We start from the raw sequence: 15222 nt of genomic DNA, 5'->3' as shown, positions 1-15222 counted from the left end.
CTGCACTGTCGGAGGGTCAGTACTGAGGGAGCGCTGCACTGTCAGAGGGGCAGTACTGAGGAAGCGCTGCACTGTCGGAGGGTCAGTACTGAGGGAGCGCTGCACTGTCAGAGGGGCAGTACTGGGGGAGCACCGCACTGTGGGAGGGGCAGTACTGTAGGAGTGTCGCACTGTCAGAGGGACAGTACTGAGGGAGCACTGCACAGTTGGAGGGGTGGTACTGCACTGTTGGAGGGGCAGTACTTGGGGAGCGCAGAGCAATATCTGCCGCGGGACGGAAAGGGGTTGCTCCGCGGTGCTACTGTGGCAGCGACTCTGCTGACTTCTGCGGAATTTTGCAGGAACTGGTAAATGCTCCCCATCCCCCCTCCCCACCCCGGGCGAAGGTGTTTTGCAACCAATTAGTGCGCCCGGAGGCGCTAAAGGGGATTTTGAGTCCTCAGCCCTTTAATGGAAGCTGTTTGTGTCGCAGTGGAAGCTCTAGAATCTGTGCCGTGTCAGTCACTGAGCATGTGGCTGCGAATGTAGGATTGAGTGATGGAGTCTCCACTGACTGGGCAGCTTCCAGTTCCTGGGTGTGTGAAATGAGAAAGGGAGAAGGGTTGGGTTGGGTGAGGGGACAGGAGACAGTAAGAAGTGCTGCTTACAACCTCTGCAGCCTCTCACTCAGAAGAGATTGAGGGAATAGGGTGAAGTGAGATGAGGGAAGGAGGATTAGGTCTGCTGATACCCTCACCATCGATCCTTGCAGCCCTGTCACTGGGCACAGTATCAGCAGGACTCCTTCCCATGAAGGCCAGCACTGTCTCTTCCATGGGGCTTAAACCATGCAGGTGTGCTTGTCCTCCACATCTTTCCTGCTGCCTGTTGTTATGTTCCACATTCTGCAAGAAAGATTGTGTCAGTGAGTGTCGTGCAATATGTTGGGGTGGTGTGGCTGTCATGGTTGAATAGCTACCAGTGTGTGCGAGCTGTGAATTGTGGGAGCAAGGCTTGCAACAGTGCTAATTGTGTGAGGGTGAGGTAAAACATATGAATGTTAGTGTTGAGCACGGATTGATGGAGATTATTGGGAGGTGGGTGATGGGGGTGTAGTGGATGGAGCAGTGGATGAGGCTAGTGGTGCAGTTGGTCGTATTTACCATTTGATGATGAACTCACTCACCTTGCCTACTCATGTGAGATCATTGAACTTCTTCCTGCACTGCATCCAGGTTCCAGGAGCAACATTCCTGGCATTGACCTCCCCACTGCTTCTTCCCACTGCCTCCTGATCATGTGTCTGGAGGGCCTTCTGCCCACCCCTCCCCCCTGCAAATATTGTCAACTCTCCTCCATTCCACCTCCTCCAGCAAGGCCTGCAGTGTGGTGTCAGAAACCCTTGGTACACGCTCTCTCGCATGGTCAGCCATTCTTCACTCTTTCACAGCACAGATTCACTTCTGAAATGCCTCCCACCACTTCCTGCAGCCACAATGCACCTCCCCTTTAACAGGTGCAGGCTAGCTTTGAGTAGCGCCAGGCACTTGCAATATCGGGGCCTTTGCTGATGCGTGCAGGCAATAAACAGTGCGGAAAGCGCTGGCTGCACACTGCAATCATTTCAAACTGCAGGCAGCACCAATTTACCAGCAATAAAGAAACGGGTGTAGATTAATCGTCCAAGGCGATCCCACACCCGTTTTCGGGGGATATCCTAGTTATCCCCATCTCCTTGAGTACCATGTTCAGTATGCCAATATGTAAGCTTTATCCTTACTCGCCCAATCGGTATCGATTAAATGAATAGTTCTGTCACTCGACTCGATGGAGAAAGTTTTATTGACCTACTTAAATATAAATGTTGCTACCAATTAAACGCAGTGTATTAACCATAAATGTTACTACCAAATACAAGCCATGCATTAAACATATTATTGTAATTTGTTCCTGGAATATGGACGTCGCTGGCAAGGCCAGCATTTATTGGCCATCCCTAATCACCATTGAGAAGGTGGTGGTGAGCCGCCTTCTTGAACCGCTGCAGTCCGTATGGTGAAGGTGCTCCCACAGTGCTGTCAGGAAGGGAGTTCCAGGATTCTGACCCACAGACAATGAGGGAACTGCCGATATATTTCCAAGTCAGGATGGTGTGTGACTCAGAGGGGAACGTGGAGGTGATGGTGTTCCCATGCACCTGCTGCCTTTGTCCTTCTAGGTGGTAGAGGTCCCGGATTTGAGAGGTGCTGCCGAAGAAGCCTTGGCGAGTTGCTGCAGTGCATCTTGTAGATGGTGCACACTGCAGCCACGGTGCACTGGTGGTGGAGGGAGTGAATGTTTAAGGTGGTGGATGGGGGGGGCAATCAAGTGGGCTGCTTTGTCCTGGATGATTTTCAGCTTCTTGAGTGTTGTTGGAGCTGCACTCATCCAGGCAAGTGGAGAGTGTTCTATCACACTCCTGACATGTGTCTTGTAGATGGTGGAAAGGCTTTGGAGAGTCAGGAGGTGAGACATTCACCACAGAATATCCAGCCTCTGACCTGCTCTTGTAGTCACCGTATTTATGTGACTGGTCCAGTTACGTTTCTGGTCAATAACCCCACCTTGCAGCCCTCTACAGTATCATTCTGTGCTCGAGAGATGTTTGTCCTAATGTCTTATATCGGACATTGTATATACTGGGTGTACAGTTATGATGATTCGACCCACCAGGGCAAGGGATGCGTCCAGTCCCAAGGCCTTCACATGATGTTGAACTTGTAGAGCAGACCTTGAGACAGAGAACATAAGCCTCCCTTTCCCCCTGTAGGTTGCTGATGTGCTGGTCGTTTTAAGTCACGTCCCATGGACCTTTGCTGTGCAACTTAACCCATTTCCCAAAGCATGCTGGTTAAAGGTACTGGTTTTCTCACTCACAACTTCCCGTGTTTCAACATAAAGGGCTGAGGAGTAAAGCTTCGATACATTCAGCAACAGTCAAAGACAAGGAATGTCACGTTAGATAGTCTAAATTAGAGCTAAGGACTAACCTTCAGCTTGGAGTTGTATTGATGCCAGTTATCTGCCCTTCTCTTCCCCCTCCCCAGTCATGGGCACTTTTATCTTAAATATCCAGAGAATTCAGACATTGAATCCCCTCTCCCCACACACAGTCTGATCATTCACAGCTCAGCACTCTTGTGAGGCCCAGATAGTGAGTAATCTATCCTCGGTAAAACCATTTCTCTCTCCCTCAGTGTCTCAGTCCCTCTCACCCTCAGTGTCTCATTCACTCTCTCCCTCAGTGTCTCATTCCTCTCTCCCTCAGTGTCTCATTTGCTCTCTCCCTCCGTGCCCCAGTCCCTCTCTCCCTCTGTCTCATTCCCTCTCTCCCTCAGTGCCCCATAACCTCTCTCCCACCGTGCCCCAGTCCCTCTCTCGTTGAGTTTCATTCTCCCTGCTTCTCATTCTTTCCCTCAGCTGGCTCCGCTCTGATACACCAAAATGATTGTAGAATTTTAATTACAGAGATATTCAAACATGTTAATCTTAACAACATGATGTGTATGTGCATATGTCAGTGTGTGCAGCATTTGTTTGTCTGTGTGTCTGTGCATAAGTGCGTGATTATTAATGTAAATGAGTATGAGTATGTATGAGAGGGTGAATATTTCTGGGAGTGTGAGTATCAGTGTGTGAGTGAGGTGTGTGTATGAGTGTGTGAGTGAGGTGTGTGAGCGTGTGTGTCTATGTGTAGGATTTAGTGTGAGGTGTGTGAGTATGGATTGTGTGAGTTTCTGAGTATGATTGTGTGTTTGTGTGAGTGACTGAGTGAGAGTGTAAGTATTAGATTTTTGAGTATGGAGGTATGTGAGTGTGAGTTTGTCTATGTATGATTGTGACAGTGAGTGAATGTGTGTGTTTTGTGAGTGAGTTTGTGTGTGAGAATGTATTATTGAATGAGTGGGTGTGAGAGTGTGTGTGAGTGTATGTTGAGTTTGTGAGTCTGTGAGTGAGTGTGTGCATGTGTGCATGTGAGGTTGTGCGAGTGTGTGAAACATAGAAAATAGGTGCCGGAGTAGGCCATTCGACCCTTTGAGCCTGCACCACCATTCAATATCATGGCTGATCATTCACCTCAGTACCTCTTTCCTGCTTTGTCTCCATACACCTTGATCTCTTTAGCCGTAAGGGCCATATCTAACTCCCCCTTGAATATATCTAATGAACTGGCCTCATCAACTTTCTGCAGTAGAGAATTCCATAGCTTAACAACTCTCTGAGTGAAGAAGTTTCTCCTCATCTCGGTCCTAACTGGCTTACCCCTTATCCTTAGACTGTGACCCCTGGTTCTGGCCTTCCCCAGTATCGGGAACATTCTTCCTGCCTCTAACCTGTCCAGTCCCGTCAGAATTTTGTATGTTTCTATGAGATCCCCTCTCATTCTTCTAAACTCCAGTGAATACAGGCCCAGTCGATCTAGTCTCTCCTCATATGTCAGTCCTGCCCTCCCGGGAATCAGTCTGGTGAACTTTCGCTGCACTTCCTCAATAGCAAGAATGTCTTTCCTCAGATTAGGAGACCAAAACTGAACACAATATTCCAGGTGAGGCCTCACCAAGGCCCTGTACAACTGCAGTAAGAACTCCCTGTTCCTATACTCAAATCCCCTAGCTAGGAAGACCAACATGCCATTTGCTTTCTTCACCGCCTGTTGTACCTGCATGCCAACTTTCAATGACTGATGTACAATGACACCCAGGTCTTGTTGCACCTCCCCTTTTCCTAATCTGTCGCCATTCAGATAATATTCTGCCCTCCTGTTTTTGCCACCAAAGTGGGTAACCTCACATTTATCCATATTATACTGCATTTGCCCACTCACCTATCCAAGTCACCCTGCAGCCTCTTAGCATCCTGCTCACAGCTCACACCACCACCCAGTTTAGTGTCATCTGCAAACTTGGAGATCTTACACTCAATTCACTAGTCACTGCCTGCCATTCTGAAAAGGACCCGTTTATCCCGACTCTCTGCTTCCTATCTGCCAACCAGTTCTCTATCCACGTCAGTACATTACCCCCAATACCATGTGCTTTAATTTTACACACTAATCTCTTGTGTGGGACCTTGTCAAAAGTCTTTTGAAAGTCCAAATACACCACATCCACTGGTTCTCCCTTGTACACTCTATTAGTTACATCCTCAAAATTCTAGAAGATTTGTCAAGCATGATTTCCCTTTCATAAATCCATGCTGACTTGGACCGATCCTGTCACTGTTTTCCAAATGCGCTGCTATTACATCTTTAATAATTGATTCTAACATTTTCCCCACTACTGATGGTCAGGCTAACCAGTCTGCTATTCCCCGTTTTCTCTCCCTCCTTTTTAAAAAGGTGATGTTACATTTGCTATCCTCCAGTTCATAGGAACTGATCCAGAGTTGATAGACTGTTGGAAAATGATCACGAATGCATCCACTATTTCTAGGGCCACTTCCTTAAGTACTCTGGGATGCAGACTATCAGGCCCTGGGGATTTATCGGTCTTCAATCTCATCAATTTCCCTAACACAATTTCCTTACTAATAAGGATTTCCTTCAGTTCCTCCTTCTTGCTAGACCCTCGGTCCCCTAGTATTTCTGGAAGGTTATTTGTGTCTTCGTTCGTGAAGACAGAACCAAAGTATTTGTTCAATTGGTCTGCCATTTCTTTATTCCCCATTATAAATTCACCTGATTCTGACTGCAAAAGACCTACATATGTCTTCACTAATCTTTTTCTCTTCACATATCTGTAGAAGCTTTTGCAGTCAGTTTTTATGTTCCCAGCAAGCTTTCTCTCGTACTCTTATTTTCCTCCTCCTAATTAAACCCTTTGTCCTCCTCTGCTGAATTATAAATTTCTCCCGGTCCTCAGGTTTCCTGCTTTTTCTAGCCAATTATTTGCCTCTTCCTTGGATTTAACACTATCTCTAATTTCCCTTGTTAGCCTTGGTTGAGCCACCTTCCCAGTTTTATTTTTACTCCAGACAGGGAAGTACAATTGTTGAAGTTCAATCCATGTGATCTTTAAATGTTTGTCATTGCCTATCCACCGTCAACCCTTTCAGTATCATTCGCCAGTCTATTCTAGTCAATTCACATCTCATACCACCGAAGTTAACTTTCCTTAAGTTCAGCATCCTAGTCTCTGAATTAACTGTGGCACTCTTCATCTTAATAAAGAATTCTACCATATTATGCTCACTCTTCCCCAAGGGGCCTTGCACAACAAGATTGCTAATTAGTCCTTTCTCATTACACATCACCCAGTCTAGGATGGCTAGCCCTCTAGTTGGTTCCTCAACATATTGGTCTAGAAAACCATCCCTAATACACTCCAGGAAATCCTCAACCACCGTACTGCTACCAGTTTGGTTAGTCCAATCTATATGTAGATTAAAGTCGCCCATGATAACTGCTGTACCTTTATTGCACGCATCCCTAATTTCTAGTTTGATGCTGTCCCCAACCTTCCTACTACTGTTTGGTGGTCTGTACACAAATCCCACTAGCGTTTTCTGCCCTTTGGTATTCCGCAGCTCTACCCATACAGATTCCATATTATCCAAGCTAATGTCCTTCATTACTATTGCGTTAATTTCCTCTTTAACCAGCAACGCTACTCCACTCCTTTCCCTTTCTGTCTGTCCTTCCTGAATGTTGAATATCTCTAGATGTTGAGTTCCCAGCCTTGGTCACGCTGGAGTCATGTCTCCGTAATCCCAATTATATCAGATTCGTTAATCGCTGCCTGCGCAGTTAATTCATCCATCTTATTATGAATACTCCTCACATTGAGGCACAGAACCTTCAGGCTTGTCTTTTTAACACATTTTTTCCCTTTAGATTTTTGCTGTAATGTGGCCCTTTTTGATTTTTGCCTGGGGTTTCTCTGCCCTCCATTTTTACTTTTCTTCTTTCTATCTTTTGTTACTTCCCCCATTTTACTTCCCTCTGTCTTCCTGCATAGGTTCCCATCCCCCTGCCATATTAGTTTAACCCCTCCCCAACAGCACTAGCAAACATTCTCCCTAGGACATTGGTTCCAGTCCTGCCCAGCTGCAGACCGTCAGGTTTGTACTGGTCCCACCTCCCCAGAACCAGTTCCAATGTCCCAGGAATTTGAATCCCTGCACCACTCCTCAAGCCATGTATTCATGTGTGTGTGTATGTGTGAGTGAGTGCATGAGTGTGTGTGTGTGTGACCGTGCGAGTGAGTGTGTGTGTGTGTGTGTGTGTGTGTGTCAGGTGTGAGTGTGAGTGTGTGTTTGTGTGTGTGTGTGTCAGGTGTGAGTGTGAGTGTGTGTTTGTGTGTGTGTGTGAGTATTCCTGTATTCCAGACAATCAGGAGCTGGGAAGTGGATCAGCTCCATTTCCTCTTGTCCGACAAGGGGAAGGCCTTCTCCAGCACCCTCTTGCTATCCTCCACCATCTCCCATACAGCCGTCTCCAGCAGGGTGTATCGGGAGGTCTTGGAGATTTTGGCGCCGATGGGAGCTCCAAGGAATGGCACATATTTAAAAAATCTGAATATCACGTGCTCCTTGTTTTCAATCTCTTCCAACCCCTTCTCGACGTCCTTCTCTGACACCTTCAGCCCAAACGTGGACGTTACTGCGGATCTTATCTGCACCCTTGTTTTCCCTGCACACTCCGCCATTTTCCAGAGGGACTCATCATCCAAACTGAAGTGTGTGCGGCAGGAGGTGAGAAAATCGACCAACCGAATAATATTAATCCCATTAAAGGGTCTTACGATCGGCCATGCGGAAACAGCCGACTCGTGGGCAACCTTCTCAATTTCACCCATCTTGGCTTCTTTCATCTTGTCTATGATGGATAAGATGATGTTGGAGAGAGACAACAACACGACTCGTCTCTTCAGAGCAGGAAGATCCTCTTTCAGAACCTCCTGCAGTTTCTCAAAGTCAAACTTCTCCAGGTTCCAACCAGAAATGAGGAACACTTGTGGAGATTCTATCCCCCACCCCACTTCTTCAAACTCTCCATGCTGGCATTCCGGAGTTTCTCCAGAGTTTTGTTCTCATCGTAACGGGACTTCTCACGATAATTGCCTGATCCCAGCTCCTGGGCTATTTTGCTATGGACAAAATAAAATTTCTTCTTCCTCTGCTGAATTTCCTTGGCCAGAAACAAATCATTCTCTGTAAAGCGAGGCGCACTGAGGATAATGAAGAAATCGTATCGCTCAAACTTAACGTGCTTGAAATAGTTACTGGCTTGAAAGTTTGGGGTTCCAATCCCAGGGAGGTCCCAGATTTTGATCGTGTCTTTGTTCGGGTATTGATACATTGTTGGTTCCATTGTTGTTTCTGTTTCCCCTGTTGGAGCTGCCCATGGTTCACCATCACCAATACCCCGTAAAGCATTGACCAAGGTTGATTTACTAGTACCAGATCCTCCTGTCACTGCGATATCAAGGGTGATACGCTCGGATTTTCCCAAGTATGACTGTAGTTGCTGAATGACCGCGCCCAGCCCACCTCTGTCGTACAGTGCCTTTAATTCTTGTTCTTCAGTGACACCGGCCATTGTGGATCTGTAAGTGGAGACAGAAGGTCAGCGTGGCACAAAATGCCTTGAATTCTTACACTTGTATTTTTGCATTGCTAGAATCAGCACGTAATTCCATAACTCCCAAAGCTCAAACATAAAGCCACCAGCCTGAGCTGGCCTGTTTGCCTACCATGGGGGTAAATTCCCTCGAGGTATCTCCCACTCCATCGCCGGATCAAAGCCCCGTTTACCACAGCGGTGCAGGAAAAGCCTGAGGAAATTTGGCCCCCTGTTTCCGTCAACCTGTCTGTTTGTGTGGCCCACACCATCATTCATTGGTTGGCCACCCCAGAAGACCATGGAGGGGTAAAATTCATCTCAGACTTTGGGTGGCTTCAATGGAAGCGAATATCGTGCAGGGGGTAAAATGGGCTGCTGATTGGTCATTGCCTGTTTTCTGTGCTGCAGCCCACAAGGAATACAGCCCGTGTGGAATCCCAAACATCTTACGCTATAGTCAGACATTTATATAGCGCTTTTAACAACCTCAGCACGTCTCAAAGCGCTTTACAGCCAATGAAGCACTTTTGGAGTGTAGTCACTATTGTCATGTGGAAACCCGGCAACAAAGCTGCACACAGTAAGATCCCACAAACAGCAATGTTTGGAACAGAGGAGGCTGAGGGGAGATTTGAGGTGTTTAAAATTATTGGAGGCCTGGATAGAGTGGATAGGAGGGACCAATTTCCCTTGGCACAGGGGTCAACAACCAGGGGACATAGATTTAAAGTAACTGGGCGGAGGTTTTGAGTGGAAATTTCTTCGCCCAGAGGGTGGTGGGGGCTTGGAACTCACTGCCTGAAACCCTCACCACATTTAAAAAAATAGTTAAATGTACACTTAAAGTGCCGTAACCTACAGGGCTATAGACCAAGAGCTGGAAAGTGGGATTAGGCTGGGTAGCTCTTGGTCGGCCGGCACGGACACGATGGGCTGAATGGCCTTCTTCCGTGCTGTAAATTTCTCTAATTCAATGAAAAAGGCCAGATCATCTGTTTTTTAGTGACGTTGGTTGAGGGATAAATATTGAACACAAGAAGATAAGATACGAAATAGGAGCAGGAGTAGGCCATATGGCCCCCTCCGCCATTTAATCTGATCATGGCTGATCACATCATGGACTCGGGTCCACTTCCCTGCCGCGCCCCATAACCACTTAACCCTTTATCGATTAAGAAACTGTCTATCTCTGTATAAATATATTCAATGTCCAGGCTTCCACAGCTCTCTGAGGCAGTGAATTCCACAGATTTACAACCCTCTGAGAGAAGAAATTCCTCCTCATCTCAGTTTTAAATGGGCGGCCCCTTATTCTAAGATTATGCCCCCTAGTTCTCGTCTCCCCTTTCAGTGGAAACATCCTCTCTGCATCCACCTTGTCAAGCCCCCTCATAATCTTATACGTTTCAATGAGATCACCTCTCATTCTTCTGAATTCCAATGAGTAGAGGCCCAACCTACTCAACTTTCCTCATAAGTCAACCACCTCATCTCCAGAATCAACCTAGTGAACCTTATCTGAACTGCTTCCAAAGCAAGTATATCCTTGCTTAAATATGGAAACCAAATCTATATGCAGTATTACAGGTGTGGCCTCACCAATATAACTGCAGCAAGACTTCCCTGCTTTTATACTCCATCCCCTTTGCAATAAAGGCCAAGATACCATTGGCCTTTCTGATTACGTGCTGTACCTGCATACTAACCTTTTGTGTTTCATGCACCAGGACCCCTAGGTGGAGAAATGGAGAAAAATTGCAAAGTGCTGCAGTATTTCGACTTGTTTCTGCCAAAACTCACGCTTTACAACAGTATACTCCATCTGCCAAATTTTCGCCCACTCACTTAGCCTGTCTATGCCCTTTTGCAGGTTTTTTGTGTCCTCCTCACAGATTGCTTTTCCTCCCATCTTTGTATCATCAGCAAACTTGGCTACATTACACTTGGTCCCTTCATCCAAGTCGTTAATATAGATTGTAAATAGTTGGGGTCCCAGCACTGATCCCTGTGGCACCCCACTAATTACTGATTGCCAACCCAAGAATGAACCATTTATCCCGACTCTCTGTTTTCTGTTAGTTAGCCAATCCTCTATGCATGCTAATATATTACCCCCAATCCTGTGAACTTTTATCTTGTGCAGTAACCTTTTATGTGGCACCTTGTCAAATACCTTCTGGAAGTTCAAATACACCACATCCACTTTATCCACCCTGTTCATTACATGCTCCAAGAATTCCAGCAAATTTGTCAAACATGACTTCCCCTTCATAAATCTATGCTGACTCTGCCTGACTGAATTATGCTTTTCCAAATGTCCTGCTACTGTTTCTTTAATAATAGACTCCAACATTTTCCCAACCACAGATGCTAAGCTAAGAGGTCTATAGTTTCCTGCTTTTTGTCTGCCTCCTTTTTTAAATAGGGGCGTTACATTTGCAGTTTTCCAATCTGCTGGGACCTCCCCAGAATCCAGGGTATTTTTGCATATTACAGCCAATACATTCAGTATCCCTTCCGCTACTTCTCTTAAAACCCTAGGATGCAAGCCATCAGGTCCAGGGGATTTATCCGCCTTTAATCCCAATATCTTACTGAGTACCACCTCCTTAGTGATTGTGATTGTGTTAAGTTCCTACCCTGCTATAGCCCCTTGACTATCCACTGTTAAGATATTTTTAGTGCCCTCTACCGTAAAGACTGAAACAAAATATTTGTTCAGAGTTTCTATCATCTCCATGTTCTCCATCACTAATTCCCCGGTCTTGTCCTCTATTTACTTTAGCCACTCTTTTCCTTTTTATATATCTGTAGAAACACTTCCTATCTGTTTTTATATTTCGTGCTAGTTTACTTTCATAGTCTATCATCCCTTCCTTAATCATTTTTTTAGTCGGTCTTTGCTGGCTTTTAAAAGCTTCCCAATCTTCTGTCCTCCCACTAGTTTTGGCCACTTTGAATGCCCTTGTTTTTAATTGGAGACTATACTTTTTTTCTTTAGTTAGCCATGGATGACTATCCTTTCATTTACACACTTTCCTCCTCACTGCAGATATTTTACTCGAGAGTGATGAAATATCTCCATAAATGTACACCACTGTTTATCAACCGTCCTATACTTTAATCTATTTTCCCAGTCCACTTTAGCCAACTCTGCCCTCATAACTTTGTAGTCTCCTTTATTTAAGCTTTGTACGCTGGTTTGAGATCCAATTTTCTCGCCCTCCATCTGAATTTGAAATTCTACCATGCTATGATCACTCATTCCAAGGGGATCCTTTAATAGGAGATTGTTTATTAATCCTGACTCATTACACAGGACCAGATCTAAGATAGCCTGCCCTTTGGTTGGTTCCATTACATACTGCTCAAGGAACTGCCGAGAATTCCGCTGCTCTTCTTCCAAAAGTGTTGTGAGTGAGCAAACAGAGCCATCTGTTTAATGATTCACAGGAAATGTGGCCCCTCCATCAGTGCAGCGTTCCCTCAGTACTGCCTCTCCATCAGTGCAGCACTCCCTCAGTACTGCCCATCTGACAATGCAGCACTCCCTCAGTACTGCCTCTCAATCAGTGCAGTGCTCCCTCAGTACTGCCCCTCTGACAGTGAAGTGCTCCCTCAGTACTGCCCCTCCATCAGTGCAGCGTTCCCTCAGTACTGCCCCTCCATCAGTGCAGCACTCCCTCAGTACTTCCCCTCCATCAGTGCAGCACTCCCTCAGTACTGCCCCCCTGACAGTGCAGCACTCCCTCAGTACTGCCCCTCCATCATTGCAGCGCTCCCTCAGTACTGCCCCTCTGACAGTCCAGCGCTCCCTCAGTACAGACCCTCTGACAGTGCTGCACTCCCTCAGTACTTCCCCTCCATCAGTGCAGCGCTCTCAGTACTGCCCCTCCATCAGTGCAGCAGTCCCTCAGTACTGCCCCTCTGACAGTGCAGCACTCCCTCAGTACTGCCCCTCTGACAGTCCAGCGCTCCCTCAGTACAGACCCTCTGACAGTGCTGCACTCCCTCAGTACTGCCCCTCTGACAGTGCAGCGCACCCTCAGTACTGCCCCTCCGACAGTCCAGCTCTCTCTCAGTACTGCCCCTCTGACAGTGCAGTGCTCCCTCAGTTCTGATCTTCTGACAGTGCAGTGCTCCCTCAGTTCTGACCCTCCAACAATGAGGCGCTCCCTCAGTAATGCCCCTCCAACAGTGCGGCACTCCCTCAGTACTGCTCTTCTGACAGTGCAGTGCACCCTCAGTACTGACCCTCTGACAGTAGTCCTCACTTTCTGCCCGAACTCTCACCAGTAGTGAGAACGTCCCAGGCAGTGCCGAGCGATACAGTGCCGTGCTAAGGGAAGGAAGCTGTACTGTGCTGTGCTGACTCGCCTCTTTCACTTTCACTTTCACATGGTCAGAATTCACTCCCTGACCCACAGTTTCGGGGAAAACAAGAAACGCTGCCCTGCATTCTCAGTGCCGTTACATCACCTTATAAGTCTGCTGGCCTTCGTTCATGGGCTCTTTACCCATTCCTTTCGGGTCCCATGCCCCCTGTATGGTCCTGTGCCCCTATAGCCACCTCTATAGGGTCTTGTGCCCCTATACTCACCCCCGTAGGGTCCCATGCCCATATACACATCCTACAGGGTCCCGTGCCCATATTCCCACACTATAGGGTGCTGTGCCCCGTATAGCCACCACTATAGGATCCCGTGCCCAAATGCCCACTCTGATAAGTTGCCATTCCACCATACACCCAATAGGATCCCGTGCCCCTGCACCCACACCTATAGGGTCCCATGCCCAATATAGCCACCCTTTTCGGGTCCCCTATAGGGTCCAGTACCGCTATACCCATTCTATAGGGTCCCGTACCCATATACCTACACCTTAGAGTACCGTGCTCCCGATACCACCCCTTTATGATCCTGTGCCCAAATACCCACTCCTATAGGGTGCTATGCCCCCTATACCAACCCTATAGGGTACCGTGCCTCTATACCCAACCCGATAGGTACCCATGCCCCTATACCCACCACTACAGGTTCCAATGCCCCCTATACACACCTGTTTAGGGTCCAGTGCCCCTATATCCAACCCTATATGGTTCTGTGCCCCCTATACCCACTGCTATAGGGTCCTGTGCCCCTAAACCCACCCCTATAGGGTCCTGTGCACCTTATATGGTCCAGTGCCCCCTATACCCACTGCTATAGGGTCCTTTGCCCCTATACCCACCCCTATAGGGTTCTATGCACCTATACCCACCATTTCGGGTCCAGTGCTACCTATACCCACTGCTATAGTGTCCCGTTCCCCTATACCCAACCTTATAGGGTCCTGTGCCCTCTACCCACCCTTTAGCATCCCGTTCCCCCTATACCCACTCCTATAGCATGCTGTGCCCCTATGCCCACGTCCATAGGGTCCCGTGACCCTCATCATAGGCAGTCCCTCAGAATCGAGGAGGACTTGCTTCCACTCCCAAAGTGAGTTCTCTGATGGCTGAACAGTCTGATGTGAGAGCCACAGACCCTGTTACAGGCGGGACAGACATTCATCGGGGGAAGGCGTCGGTGGGGCTGGTTTGCCGTGCGCTCCTTCCGCTGCCTGCGCTTGGCCTCTTCATGCTCCTTGCATCGAGCCGCAGAGCTCAACACCCTCCCGGATGGACTTTCTCCATCTCGGGCGGTCTTCGGCCAGGGTCTCCCAAGTGTCAGTGGTGATGTCGCACTTTACCAGGGAGGCTTTGAGGGTGCCCTTATAACGTTTCCGTTGACCTCCTTTGGCTCGTTTACCACGAAGGAGTTCCGCATAAAGCATTTGTTTAGGGAGTCTCGTATCTGGCATGCTGACTATGTGACCTGCCCAGCGAAGCTGATCGAGTGTGGTCAGTACTTCAACACTGGGGATGTTAGCCTGGACGAGGACACTGATGTTGGTGCGCTTGTCCTCTCAGGAGATTTGCAGGATGTTGCGGAGACATCGTTGGCGATATATCTCCAGCGTCTTGAGGTGCCTTCTATACATTGTCCATTCCTCAGACACATACAGGAGGGCGGGTATTACTACAGCCCAGTAGACCATGATTTTGGTGGTAGATTTGAGGGCCTGGTCTTCAAACACTCTTTTCCGCAGACGTGACCCGAAACCTACCCTTTAGGATCCCGTGCCCCCTATACCCAGCCCTATAAGCTCTTGTGCTCCTGTACATCCAATATAGGGTCCAATGCCCACTATAGCCATCCTATAGGGTCCCGTGCTCCCTATACTCAATCCTATAGGGTCCTGCGCCCCTTTACCCACCTTTAGGGTCCTGTGCCCCCTATTATCCACCTTATAGTGTCCCGTGCCCCTATACCTACATTTTAGGGGTGCCCCTATACCCACCATATACTGTTCTGTCCCCCAATACCCACCACTATAGGATCTCGTGCCCCTATACCCACCACAAATCTTTGACGAATGGTGACTTTATTCACATAATCCGCTAATTTAAAAATTTCTTGGCGGGATTTTGAATTAAAATCGATATTCTGACTGTTGGAGAAAGTAATTTCCGCCCTACTTTCATTGGTGGGCTAAACAGACTGTAATTGGTCTTTTCAGATGACCAATGAAATGCACCACTGAGCGACCAATCACAAGTT

The 15222-nt window shown here is 47.6% G+C and overlaps 1 long non-coding RNA gene and 1 pseudogene across 2 annotated transcripts in view; both read right to left on the bottom strand.

Moving 5' to 3' along the window:
* Positions 1 to 15222, bottom strand: part of LOC139248294 (uncharacterized) — a 214279-nt gene that overhangs the window by 68518 nt on the left and 130539 nt on the right. The window lies entirely within an intron of this gene.
* LOC139248093 (interferon-inducible GTPase 5-like) lies at positions 7368 to 8557 on the bottom strand (annotated as a pseudogene).

The sequence above is a fragment of the Pristiophorus japonicus genome, unplaced genomic scaffold (assembly GCF_044704955.1).
Source record: "Pristiophorus japonicus isolate sPriJap1 unplaced genomic scaffold, sPriJap1.hap1 HAP1_SCAFFOLD_29, whole genome shotgun sequence".
Classification (NCBI taxonomy): Eukaryota; Metazoa; Chordata; class Chondrichthyes; family Pristiophoridae; genus Pristiophorus; species Pristiophorus japonicus.
This window is presented reverse-complemented; position numbering and strand designations above follow the sequence as displayed.